The sequence below is a fragment of the Salminus brasiliensis genome, chromosome 15, assembly GCF_030463535.1.
Source record: "Salminus brasiliensis chromosome 15, fSalBra1.hap2, whole genome shotgun sequence".
In the NCBI taxonomy this organism is placed as follows: domain Eukaryota; kingdom Metazoa; phylum Chordata; class Actinopteri; order Characiformes; family Bryconidae; genus Salminus; species Salminus brasiliensis.
In genome coordinates, this window is record NC_132892.1 from 16,690,195 (window position 1) to 16,705,168 (window position 14,974).

Below are 14,974 nucleotides of genomic sequence, written 5' to 3' on the forward strand. Positions count from 1 at the left end.
AGATACAGTGGAGTATGAAATGTTTGATTTCTGATATTTACAGTATGTTTAGGATTACATTTCAGGGAGGTGAATCATGTTATCTGAAAAATGGGCTACGCTAATCCCCTTATAGAATCCATAGGGGGCGCTACAAGCTCTGTGTTGAATGTGAAGCGCAATGCTGTTGTATCCAGTATTCAGAGCTATGCTACTGAATTCTGTATGAGAAGTAGCAGAACTTTCCTACAGACCACAGTAACAGAACCCTGTTCTACCAGAATAGAGTAGCGTAACGATGTCTTACAGAACACAGTAGCCTAAGATAAGATAAGATAAGATAAGATAATCCTTTATTAGTCCCGCAGTGGGGAAATTCACAGTGTAACAGCAGAAAGGGATAGCAGGACACTCAGTTACAAAAAAAAAAAAAAAAAAAAGCCTGAAACTGTTCATTCACAACAGAGTAGCATAACGCTTTCATTCAGAAGACATTAGAATCATTATTTTGATATAGAATACAGTACCAGTACTCTTTCAACCAGAATACGGTAGCATAACACTACACAACCAGCATAGAGGAGCATAACTCACACAGAATACAGTATTCAATACAAATGAATTTTATTTATACAGCACTTTCACAACAAATGTGGTCACACAGCAGCTTTACAGAGATCCGGGTCCAAGCCTCTTCTGAGCAAGTCAGTGGCAAGGAAGTCTCCCTCAGATCGAGAGGAAGAAACCTTGAGAGGAACCAAGACTCAAAAAGGGAACCCATCCTCCTCTGGTCGACACCGGATAGCACAATGACAAGCAGAAAAGCAAAAAAACATGGAATTAAGGGAATATGGCCAATGTGCCGTCAAGCAAAAAAAAGATGAAAACATGAGTGAATTGAAGTCCATGCAGGTACACGATCACAAGCACAGCCATGCCGTGAGGTGAGGATGACTCAATTCGAGGCCCCAGAACCAGACAGCGGTCAGGAGGGTGGTGGAGAGAGCGAGGTCTGCCGATGGAACAGTTGAAACTGGGCATCTCAACATATGTAAAAGAGAAAGAAAACACAAAGGGTTAAAAGGAAGGGGGCAAAAACTTTTTAGAAGGGTTACAGCAGGACAGGGTAGGAAAGAGCAGCCAAACACAAATACACTCGCACCAGCAGACAGCAGGGGGCAGCTCAGCACATGGGGGAAGAGAGAAGAAATGAAGGAAAAAATAATAATAATGAAGAAAAGGTTTAGGTTTATATATGAATATGAACAGTATTGTAACACCACTCAAGCACAACAAAGCAGCCAAACAATTTATACAGAACACAGCAGTGTAACCATTCTCATGCAGAACACAAGCGGGACACAGCAGCCCAACACGGTTCAAGCAGATCACAAGCAAGTGGCACAGCTGCAGCCACATTTAGCACTGTGCTTGCAAGGCAATCTTGTAAAAAATTGGAGACTGTGGGTGCAAATGTTTGACCGGTTTCTTACAGAGAGTGGGATTGTTGAGGAGAACAATGCGCCACCTTTCCGCACGTCGCTGGGGAAGATGCAGTGAAGGTCTACAACATGTTACAATTCAGTGAGGAAGAAACTGAAACAAGAAATGTGCTGAAAAACAAGTTCAGGGATTACTGAGAGTCAAGAAAGAACCTACCCGATGTTCAACATTTGTTCTTCATGAGAGCTCAGTATCCAGCTGAAAGCACTGAGGTGTACGGGAGGAATTCGGGGACCAGAAACTGCAGATTTCAACAAAGTAGTCACATACTCTGGACACCACATGTCACCACTGGGAAAGCTACCACTCACCTGTGAACACAAAAGCCAAAAATGCTAAACTGAATTTCACATATTGTTGACTGTGATGTACCAGCAATACTAGGACGTGAGACATGGGAGATGTTACAGCAGGACAGGGTAGGAAAGAGCAGCCAAACACAAATGCACTCGCACCAGCAGACAGCAGGGGGCAGCTCAGCACATGGGGAAAAGAAGAAATGAAGGAAAAAATTTAAATAATGAAGAAAAGGTTTAGGTTTATATATGAATATGAACAGCACTGTAACACCGCTCAAGCACAACAAAGCAGCAAAACTAATTATACAGAACACAGCAGCATCATTTTCATGCAAAACAAGCAGGACAGCAGCAAAATTATTATACAGAACAAGTGACACTGTTCAAGCAGAACACAGCAGCATAACAAGTTTGAGGCAAAAACAAAAGAAGGACACAGCAGCCCAACACGGTCCAAGCAGAACACAAGCAAGTGGTTGGTGTGGCGCAACAGATAACACCACCACCTACCATTGCATTACAGCAACACCATGTGGGAGACCAGGGTTCAATTCCCGGTCTGGGTGACTATGCTGCGCTACACCAATAAGAGTCCCTAGGCAAGACTCCTAACGCTACATTGGCCCACCTCTGTAATACGAGTAACCTTGTAAGTCGCTCTGGATAAGAGCGTCTGCTAAATGCCATAAATGTAAATGTAAGTGGCACAGCTGCAGCCACCTTCAGCACTGTGCTCACAGGGCAATCTAGTCAAAAATTGGATTTTTAGGTGCAAAAGTTTGACTGGTTTCTTACAGAGAGTGGGATTGTTGAGGAGTACAATGCGCCACCTTTCCACACGTCGCTGGGGAAGATACAGTGAAGGTCTACAACATGTTACAATTCAGAGAGAAACAAACTGAAACAAGAAATGAGCTGAAAAACAAGTTCAGGGATTACTGAGAGTCAAGAAAGAACCTACCCGATGTTCACCATTTGTTCTTCATGAGAGCTCAGGATCCAGTTGAAAGCGTACAGGAGGAATTTGGGGACCAGAAACTGCAGTATTCAGCAAAGTACTCACATACTCTGGCCACTGCATGTCACTGCTGGGAAAGCTACCACTCCAGTTCCAAGCTCTGCACATTGAACATACCCATTGGAGAATACAGATTCCTTTGACCTTCTTTTGGGGTGTCCTCAGCTTCAGAGGTATTCCAAAGATCAATTGCAGACTATTAAAGGCCTGGAAGATGTTGTCAACGTTACAAACGATATCTTAGTCCGGGGTGAAACGGTCAAGGAAACATGACGGCAGACTCGTCCAAGTGCTGAAAAGGGAAAGACAGTGGAACCTGAAACTCAACAAAAACAAGTGCAAAATCAGATCATCACAAATCCGGTACATGGCCATATGCTTTCTCTGCAGGAGGTCTCAAGCTAGATAGAGATAAAGTGAGAGCTGTAACACACATGCCTAGACCAGAAAACAAGCAGGGACTCATGGGATTAATGGGCATGATTCAGTACCTTTCCAAGTTTATTTCCAGCCTGTCTGAAGTCGGCGCACCCCTAAGAAAACTGCATGACACTCCGTGACAAGTCGAGCACAAAGCTATGAAAAACTGAAATATCTGCTGATAACTGCTCCCACACTAAAGCTCTATGATGTAAAAATACCTGCTACACCATCTGTAGATGCAAGCTCAGAAGGCTTCGTAGCAGCAATTCTGCAGAAGGGAAAGCCAGTGGCTAAACTACATTCCGAAAGGCAACAGCAAATGATCCAGAGATGCAGCTACTACACACAAGGACCATGGAAGGATGGCCCAATGAGAAAAATCCAAACATACTGGACATTCAAAGAAAAGCAAAATACAGATTCAAGACAAGCTGCAGAGAAGAGAACTCCAGCAGAACAGCTATTATGACAGACAGACAAAGAGCCCACCAAGCATATACATGTGGGACAAGGTGAGAATTCAGAGAGGGCAACCTGCTATCATGATCAGCGACGATTCTTCACAGTTCAGACGCCAGATGGAAGAACCTTTAGAAGAAACAGAAAACAGAACACACATTCATTTGTGAACATTTTAGAACATTTATTCATTGGAACAGTTGAAACTGGAAAAACTCAATACATCAGAAAAACATTGACAGTCACAACAAAAGTGAAAATAACACAGAACTGAAAATCAAAATAAAACAAGAACATTGTCTTCAGATTGGACACTGGTGCTGAATGCAATGTCATCACAGCACAGATCTACAAATCAGATTTGAAACAAAACTCCAGAATTCAACTTAGAAACCACTCACATATTCTAGCCACTGCATGTCACCATTGGAAAAGCTAACACTCACCTGTGAGAAGAAAAGCCAAAAATGCAAGATTGAATTTCACATTGTTGTTAGTGATGTACAAGAAATGTACAAGAAAGACGTGAGACATGTGAGACGTTAGGTGAGTTTAAAGATGGAAGAACCTATAGGAGAAACAGAAAACACCTTCTCAGGACGACTGAAAGAGTTCCCATCAGCATCACCCAATGTTGTTGCAGATTCCTGTGTCGAGCCGCAGGTCAGTGAATCCGGTCCACCTGCAGAAACTGGTACTGCAAAACAACCTGACTTACCTGAGTCACATCCGAGAGAGGCATACAGAGAGGCTTCTTCCACAGACCTGAAAAAGGCAAAAGATCATGAATTCAGTAAGTTGCATGACTCGTTAATCAGAGACAGAGACAGGATTGTTTGTGGTATTAGGGAAGACCTATTGTGGGCAAGGTTGCTGCTTTTGCACTGACTGCATTTTAAACTGAAGGTCACACTGATGGTCAATAAGAGGAAATATCTCACATACTTTAAAAATGAATCTTAGTCTAGATACAGGAGAGGAAACCTCGGTCTCCTGGTTTAAAAACTGTATGTTGAGGAGTTTAGTCAGTTGTGGATAAATGCTGCGTCAGCATGTTTAGAAACTTCAAACAGCATGTTAGCGTGTGGGTTGTTGAGAAAAGGATTTCTTGGATCTCAGACTCCACAGATCGCTTTGGCCTCCCAGGGATCAAACTCCCCCTCTCTCAATGACAGGATCAGCGATTAGACGGTGTTGTGTTGCTGCGTATTTTCTAACTGAACTGACGATTAGAATCAGTGTAGGTACCGAACCCAAGCACAGATTTTACCTTTGAAGGTTTTCTATTCTAAAATGATGAAACCTCCTGGGGTGGTGAAGCTGATCAACAACACATTTATTTCTTATAAATGTCAGTAGGGGGATTTCTCTGAAGACTGTTCTCTGATGAAGGCTGGTAGCTGGATTGGTTCTTGAGAGGACCTGATGCTCCCTGGAACTGAAGTTCAAAATGGACAGCTGTGTATTAGACAGCTCTCCTGTTGTGAAAGACATTTGTGTCACGTAGAAGACATGAACCTTCTTAGGGCCTTTATTTCATCACCTCTTAAACTCCCAGACTTTCTAAGGATTATTATTCTGCAATGACATGGAATACAGCACACACTGGTCAAATCCTTCTAAAGTTAGAGGAGTGAGGAATGAGTTCCTGTGGAGTTTCAGAGGTTAAAAGGGTTCATGATGTTCACCACAGTTTAAACAAACACTGAAAGTTACCTGGAATCGTACTGGACATCTTCTCTAACTGGTTACAAGAGGTATAGTCTTCCTTTTCTTCAGGATCTGCTTGAGAGACAACATGACAGATTATCTAGAACATGTCAAGTGATTTGGATAACATCAAATACCTCAGAGTTTGATGCTAGTTAATAATAATAATAATCTGAAGGGGTGTTGAAGCCTCGGTCTCCTGGTTTCCTGCATCACTGTGGGAGCAAAGGTTCTAGCTCAACCACGATCCACAGAGCAGGACTTTCCTATCAGAATTGAACTCAGCCAGTAGGCAAACACTTAGAGCCATGCTTGAGGGCTACAAGGGGTGTACCCTTGTCGACTTCGTCAGGATCTGTTGGAGGGACACAACAAGAACACATATATATACACACACACACACACACACACACACACACACACACACACACACACTGGACTGGAGCGGGATGACGTCTAGATCAGAATAAGCTCTGCTGTTTCCCTCAAACTGATTGACATCCACCACAAAAAAAAACTGCCTATAACTCTGGAGAGGAGACAGAACAGAGGTGGAACACAAGTCATCTTTGATTATTTACTTCTTGTCACTGTTGGTGTCACTGTGCATCGTTCAGCTATTCAGCGCACTTTGCACAAGGAGAGGCTGTCTGTCCAAATAAATGTACTATGGGAGAGTAATGCAGAAGAAGCCTTTTCTGCTCACAAGCCACAAACAGAGTCGCTTGAGGTATGCTAAAGCACATTTAAACAAGCCAGCTTCACTTTGGAATAAGGTGCTGTGGAACTAAAATGGAGGTATTTGGACATAACAAGGGGCGGTGTGCATGGTGGAAAAACAACACAGCATTCCAAGACAAACACTTGCTACCCACAGTAAACGTTGGTGGCGGTTCCATCATGCTGTGGGGCTGTGTGGCCAGTGCAGGGACTGGGAATCTTGTTAAAGTTGAGGGTCACATGGATTCCAGTCAATTGACAATTGATGCAGCATTCAACTTTAAGATTAAGGATGTATTCGCTAAACTATGCCCAGATTTTAAAGTTCAGTCTCACGTGATCGATCTTTTCTTAAATATCCAGTGGTTGTTGTCCTCAGCTGATTCAGCTGATGGAATGAAGATTCTTGATGTGCCGTCCAGGTACTGCTTCTAGGAATGTTCATTTTTTTGGCTTCTGGTCCAGGAAAAGTTCCCAGGAAATGTTCGCTTTACCCTCGTTGAGGTCGTAACCACCCGATCTACCCGTGATTTCAAGAAAGTAGCTGTGTGGGAACGCTAATCAGATGTCCAGCTGAAATTCTAAAAGGTTTCTAAGGTGATTAGAGTTAGGCCCATCAAGAGCTGGCTGTCCTTTGTTAGGACAATGGTAGAGGACCTCCTTGGTTCCTTTGTTTATCCCTGTTGGGTGTTTGTTTACCTGCCTGGGGAAACAGGTTGGTTCTGTGTTGGGACAGTCTTTTTAATCACCTGTGTAGCCACACCCATTTTCCTCCTCTGGTGCCATCACCTACTGGTGAGCAAGGGTACCTACGTCCCCCGTTGGTCTTCAGGGTATGATTTATCGTACATTTGAAGAGCACTTATGGATGAAATGTCCACTGGGAGAGATAAAGTTCATGGCAGGTCAAGCAAGTCCTTCCAATTCTTAGCAGGTTAGTTTTCCACGAGGCGTTCCTATAAGACTGAAAACATCTGGGCAGCTTTATGCAAACATCTGGGTCGTTCTGGCTGACTAACCAAACTTACAATGCATAATAATGTTGGTCATGTTAAAGCTTTGAATTATATGATTGCATAAATAAATAAAAAACACCAAATATGATTTAATATTGTGGAAATTATTAGATAGATGGCTTTTGATGGAAAGGAGGAAGTATCATCATTAAGCCTTATAGAGAGGAAAGTTAGTGAAGGTGTTAGCTTTGTTGACTGGGATGGATACCTGATGTGTCAGGGTAATTAATAACCATGTTGTCTATATAACATGTGGACCCCTTGTGCTGTCCTGGCAATCAGGTTGTTTTCGTGATCAATGGCTTGTGACTTTGTTGACAGTCTGTTTTAGACTGTATGTATTACATGTTGCAGGAGGTTAATTAAGAGTTAAGCTGACATTAGGTTGACTAATGCCTTATAGGAAGATATCCCATGATCTTAGTTTTAGACTTTGCTTAGGTCAAGTAATTCCACATTTTTGATTGAGTAATTAATTGTCAGGCAGTGTTTCGGTTATTCACACCAAGACTAGTCTTGCGATGGACTAGTGAGGATAAATGTTTCAGGATCCTAAAGCCAAGCATAGACTTGAGCTTAGTGATTTGAACACGTGTCTGCATAAGTAAGTATGTTTATGTAATTATGTTTCAAGAAAAGATAAATAAATATATTGCTGCATTGGTCACCCGTACTCGCTAGGTTTGTACAATGGTGGTAGCAGATATGGTGTCCAACAATCTATGTACATATGCTGTATGCATTTAAAAGGGTTTGATATGGAAAGGGTAAGCAGAAAATAGTAGCTATGCTGGACACTGCTGTAAGCCTAGTTACCAAAATACTGTGCAATAAGCTACCAACACCATGTCACTGCTGTGCTAGTCTATACCCTTTAGTACTAGTGTGTAGTATGCAATTGGGACGCAGCCTAAATCCCCTATCAGATGTTGGAGTGTTTAGTGCGCCCTTCTTTACCTCTGTTTGAGCCATGGAAGCTCAGGTACCAGCACTAATGCATGGCCTTAATAGCTGATATGACCAAATACGATCAAATAAATAAATATATATGTATATGTGCTTTTACTGTGCGTTTACCTCAGTCTGGACACTTTTCTGTCAGAACTATTTGCTGAGTACTCGAACCGTTTCGCCTCAGCCAGCTCTCGACTGGCTGATGAAATCCTGAAACCCTGCTCATTCATTAATGAATGAATGAATGAAGGCCCCAAACCTGAAAAAATGCTTAGAAAAAAAAACAAATTTAAATCCTTAGTGATTTCCTGAGTGTCCCCTGGTCAGATCTACGATCTTGAGATGAGAAGTTGTGATTCAGGAGGCTTTTGAACCGTATTTTTTGCGTTGTATTATTGCAAAGATATTAATAGAAACACGGAGACAACATCGTAAAAAAGCACTTAGCACATTAGCATTAAACAGTAGGATTTATGAGATTCCGAAAAAAGGACCTGTCCCAGCAAAGGGGGGCATCCGGTCACCCTGTCTGATCACTCCCAAAGGAGCTGGTTCAGTTGTTTGAGGTGTCGAATTACTGGACAACAGTGAGGGTTCCGCCATTCCTTGTTTACCCTGGTAAGAGGTTTAGTACAGCTCCCTGCAGAAGTCAATGGCAGTGGCCAAGTGGCCAGTCAGAGGGCACGGTTTTAAAAAATGTCAGTCGATGATGTCATAATGGCCTCTTTGACATCCCTGTGACATCATGGCCCCACAGAGCAGTATAAATAGACCCTGCAGAGCTCACCTTCCTCACTCTGAGCCTTTCACTCACACAGTGCAAAGGAGCAGTCAGTGGCATTACCAGTTCTCACCTGAACCAAGACCGAAACCGGGGAGATGGAGCAGTGGAAGGCTGAGCGGGAGTCCCTGCTGTTTCAGCTCAAGGAGGCCCAAGAGAGCATTGAGAAGGAGAAGGCAGCCAGGCTGAGGGAGCGGAAAGCCAACACAAGGAGGCACAACCGCTGGATAAAAAGGGTCAACACAACAAGGGACCAGGACATTGAAAAGGAGACGTACGAGCTACGTGCCAAAATTCTGGACCTGGAGGAGGCCAAGCAGGAGGTAAAGGACTCGCTGGACTTCCAGTCGGAAATCCTACGACAGGTCAGCGAGGAGCTGGCAGACAACAAAACCAGGCTCAGCAGGTGCAGGGTGCTGGCAGAGCAGCTGTACGCCCAAAACATGGAGCTGTATGCATCTAACTGGTACAAGAACCAGGAGCTGGAGGTCCTGCGACAGGAAAGGGCTCTGACAGAGGCACTGGACAAAGAATACAACCTGGTATCGGCTCTTCCTCCATTGGCAATGCAGAAGCAGAGGGTCATGGAGGAGCTGAAGCAGAAGGCAGCTGCTGCAGAGGAGGCCGCTGCGGAGAGGGCCGCTGCAGAGAGGGCAGCTGCAGAGAGGGCAGCTGCGGAGAGGGCCGCTGCAGAGAAGGCCGCTGCGGAGAAGGCCGCTGCGGAGAGGGCCACTGCGGAGAGGGCCGCTGCGGAGAGGGCCGCTGCTGAGAGGGCCGCTGCTGAGAGGGCCGTTGCTGAGAGGGCTGCTGCTGAGAGGGCCGCTGAGGAGAAGAGCCTCAGCCTTTTTAGCCTTCTCAGCCTTCTCAGGGCGAGGCTTAAAGGCTTCTGGAGCCGACTCTCTGCTGCATGCAGAAAGAGGAAGTGAGAGAGGGAGACAGAAACCGAAACCGAAACCGAAAAAAAAAAAAAAAAAAAAGGACGGGAACAACAAGAAGGGAACAGAAAGAGACAGAGTGACGATGAAGATGAAGGGAAAGACAGAAGGCATCAGAAAGAGACAGAGTGACGATGAAGATGAAGGGAAAGACAGAAGGCAACAGAAAGAGACAGAGTGACGATAAAGATGAAGGGAAAGACAGAAGGCAACAAAAAGAGAGAGTGACGATGAAGATGAAGGGAAAGACAGAAGGCAACAGAAAGAGACAGAGTGACGATGAAGATGAAGGGAATGAAAGAGACAGAAGAAGGGTAGAGAAAGAAAGTGTGGGGGAAATGGGGACGTTAATCTCAATGACATCATAAAATGGGCTGGATACCCAGCCTCAGAATTCTCAAATAATTAAACAAATCAGTCCCATTAATAAATGAAATGGGCCTCATAAATAAATGAAATCGGCCTCATTAATAAATGAAATGGGCCTCATAAATAAATGAAATGGGCCTCATAAATAAATGAAATCGGCCTCATAAATAAATGAAATCGGCCTCATAAATAAATGAAATTGGCCTTAAAAATAAAATGGGCCTCATTAATGAATGAAATGGGCCTTAAAAATTAAATTGACCTCATTATTAAATGAAATGGGTCTCATAAATGAAATCGGTCTCATTAATAAATGAAATCGCTCTCATAAATGAAATCGGCCTCATAAATGAAATCTGTCTCATTAATAAATGAAATTGCTCTCATATGTTCAAATCATTAATATCGCAAACGCTAATTTCTAACTAGAGAAAGCTATATCAATGATTTGAGTTCTGAAGGTTTAATTAATAATAGTATTACAATAACATCCAGTATCAAATGATATCAAGACAAACAAACTGGAATAAATAAATGAAGCAGTTATTAACACAAACTACTCTAAATACAATAACACCCTCAGTCAGTATTAGACAGCGCATAGTGGCTTCCAACCTGACACCCTGCTCCAGCCACAGCAGCAGGTCGTCCGGCGTGAGCCCCCCTCGGGGACGCTGAAACACTGTCTTAAAGTGCTTCACGTACTCCGAGAAGGGCTTCACGCTCAACTCCTCCCAGGTGGCGCTGGCCCAATCCAGAGCTTCTCCAGCGAGACGGGATACGAAGAAGGCGACTTTCGCCTGGTCAGTGCTGGTTCCCTGACAACTTAAATAAACCGAGCACTGAAATACGAACTCCTCGCAAAGCTCTGGATCACCAGAATATGTATCCGGAATGTCCATCGGATACGGACTAGGGATGTGGCAGGGTGTTATGTTGCTGTTAAAAACATAACAACAAACATGCAAATGAAAAAAAACAGCACAATAACAATAGAAACACAACTGTAACAAATGTAAGTGGCAGGCAATTCCCACCAGTGCTCTTACACCAGAGACACTCACCATATAATCAACAAACAAATAATGGAATAGATTTGGATTATTCAGGAAACAAAAAAGCGTCTGTTAACTAAATATTTGAAGTAGTATTGTGTGCTATTTCAAAGTCATGGACCAAAACTACATTGTGATTGCACACTTTAAAATAAAGCAACAGCCCTGTAACCCTGCTAAATATGTGTGGCATAACAGTTAATAAAATCAGTAAAAATGTAGGGGCAAAATAATGATGATCAAATCTGAGGTAGTGAAAAATATTATTGATTATGGTGGCGGATACTGATCCAAAAATAACCTGCGCACTGTTAAAAGAATAAGTTCCTCAAGGATCTTTTAGAGGTTCTTCCATTTGAAACTGTGGAGGAACCTCTTAAGGTGCTTTAAGGAACCTTCTAAAAAAGAAACTGGATTCAACTTTTACAAAGACAGGGAGAAGACTTGCAGAGATGGATCTAAGCAAGATTTATTGAAACACAACAGGAATACTGTAAGGGGTAGCTCTAGGGCAAGGCCTCCTCCTGCCACCAGGGGGAGGCCCCGAGTCACCCCAGCCAGTGATTGAGCCCAATTCCCTACACCTGGGCTGTAGGCTATATAGGCACACAGATCCAGTTGCCCCACTGCTGGATCTTTTGATTCTGGTGGTGTGTGTATCTGTGTGCCTGTGTAGTCTTGAGGTGAAGGCTGAGTGTGTCACTCCCCTTTCGTGTGTGTCCCTCCCAAGTCTGTTTCCCGGTGTCTGTGCAGTGTGTGTGTGTGCGTGTAGCACACATACACTCGTGTACCAGAGGAAGGCAGGTGTCTGTCTTCCCTGTAACTTCTCAGTTTTCTGGTTTCTTTTGGGAGATCCTTTTTGCCCTCAGTTGTATTTTCCTCTAGAGTTAAAGAGGTAGCCAGTTCTCCCCTGGCGTCCCCTTGTTTATTAAACCCATCTCTTTTTAAGTTTCATTTGTTGGCCGTTTTGGTGAAGCGGCAGAGTGTCAGTCTCGCGACGTGGCAGCCTGGGTTCGAGTCCCAAGAAACTTTACTTTACATTTCCGGTTTACCTGCTCTAAGATTGAAACTCTGCACTTGGGCCTGTTGGTCAGGTGATCGTGGTAGCACACTCAGCCTTCACCTCGAGACTACACAGGCACACAGATACACACACCACCAGAATCAAAAGATCCAGCAGTGGGGCAACTGGATCTGTGTGCCTATATAGCCTACTGCCCAGGTGTAGGGAATTGGGCTCAATCACTGGCTGGGGTGACTCGGGGCCTCCCCCTGGTGGCAGGAGGAGGCCTTGCCTTAGAGCTACCCCTTACAAATACAAAACAAGGTGCAGAGAAAACAAGGTGCTGCAACCTAAGGGATAAAACTGAAACTCAAACAGAAAGTGACAAACCAAACGGCAAAAACAACAAACCTGGGACTGGGAGGAGCCGTGATCTACCGAAATAAGAACGTAGGAAGGGGTTAATGAAAACCGCAAGACTAGCTTACAGGGGAATACTAGGGGAAACTAAACTGCAGGCCTCGCTTGGGAAACAACAGGGAGAACTCAACAGAGTACTAAAGCAATGCTCTACATGAACAAAAGAGAACCAGCTGCCTAAACCAGATAACAGGGCAAAGCCAACCTGAGTATGTCGTGGAACTGCCTCGTGAGCTAGAGCCGCCAGAGAGCATGAACTGGACGTGACGTAAAGGGACTGCCTCAAGAACCAGACTTGAAGACCACTTGAACAAGACAAGATACCAGCTAACAGGATCACACCACAAACACATAGCGCTTAAATTCACAGCAACTACAGGCTGGAGCGAGGCTCCTTAAATGCTCCCAGTCCCACATGAACACACAATCAACACAAACGAGGCGGAAGTCCTTTTATGAGCCTGTGGACGGCGCCCCAGGGAAGGGCACAATAAGGAGGGCTGACACCATACCAGAGAATATTCCTGCCTTGTGCCAAAAAATTCCAGAAGGAAGAAAATAGATTATGAAACAAGCGTTTTTTCTTTTTCCTAATTTGGTCTCTGTATTCATGTTTTCTATTAAAACAATCCACATGTTTTTGCTCACATAAGCAGTGTGTGAGGGTTGCAGACTCTAATTTTTTGGCCTCCCAGTCAGAGCTTATCAAACCTAATGCTGAGCGTGACCTAGTAGTGTATACTGGTCAGTGCCTAAATCTGAACGGGTCCCATCAAATCTATATTCCACCTTAACTGACATAACAGCTACATTCTGGCACTAGTACAATACTACAGCATCATTTAAGGTGGAACAGAAATTTATATAAGAAGCCAACATCTGCCTCACATGTAGGGTAGCCTCCAATATGTGCTGTGCTACTCACCTCCAGCTCCCCCTGCAGTCTGTATAGAGCCTCTGCAGCCTGTATTCCTCCACGCAGCAAAACTCAGTGGGGAAATGTGAGATTTGACAAGTTGTGTAGTGTACCTCAGGCTTAATAAGCTAATTTTTAGATTTTAATAAAAATTAAAAATAGCATTGTTAAAATGTACAGTATTAAAATGTGCACCTTAATCACTTAAGAGCCAGTGGTTGTTTGGGGACAACAAGTAAATATTAAACCTGTGGGCTACACTTATACTGTTAATTATTGATGCAGTCTACAGCTAAAAAGGTAAAAGTAGTCATTGTCACACAAAAACCTTATATCTTCATTTTGTCGTCTTACACTTTATGACATAATGTGAATCTAACATTGATCTTCACATAGTATCAGAATCTCATGATGAATGGATTAATAGAAATGCTCCAAAATGATTTTTGAAAGTTAAGAAGATTTTATCACCCTTATGTAAAGCTTTTTGGAGATATAAGGTATCAGTGCACAATCTGTCACTGCTGTTCCCTGCTTTCGACACCAGAGTTTCTCCTCACCATGGTCTTACTGAAGCACTAAACCTGCTTTGCTAGTTCAGACCATGTCTTCAGCTTATGAATACAGAGGAGGAGGAGATGAGTCAGTGGACAGTGGGCTCTCCCTCCTTTGATGGTTTTAGCATTGGGGTGAGTAGCAATGGCGTTCACAGCCCTTTTAATCCTGGCTCTGAAATTGAATGTGTGCCTTATAGAAAAAAAAACACTTGCTTTTTTAGCTTTTTTGGCATTCATTTGGGATGGATTACACAATATACACAAATTTCTCAATTTGCCAAAGGTTCTGCTTGAGAAATAATAATAGATTATAGGACTGGTTTCAGTTTTGTTGTTTTTTTTTTATTTTTATATATATATATATATATATTTTTTTTACTATTTTTAGTCTTCCAAGTGGATCAGAAGTCTAATATCATACCACTATGGCCCAGGGGTCGCAAGTTAAAATCCTAAGCCATGCTTTGCCATCAGCGTCCGGAGTCCATGTGGTACTGTAATAGGAACCACCGTTGTATCAAGAAATGAGCAGGTGAAATTTCTTCCCACCATCAACTGTCCATCGAACATCTTTATGATAAACTAGAATGAAAATTGTGAGCCAGGCCCTCTTGTTCACCTCACAAATGCTCTAACTGATACATGGGCAAAACATCCCACAGGTAGCCAGTGTGCTATCACAGTGGTACCGATGTCGGACAAGGTCGAAAGGCAGTAACTGGTGTGCTATCCCTGTGGTAGTGATTTTGAGTCAATAGGTATGTCTTCGCACCACTTTCCTTTACAATAATAGCTCAAACAAGGAGTCTCAAGCTCAGCTTACCTTAGATTACAGTTACATTTAAGGCATTTCTTCT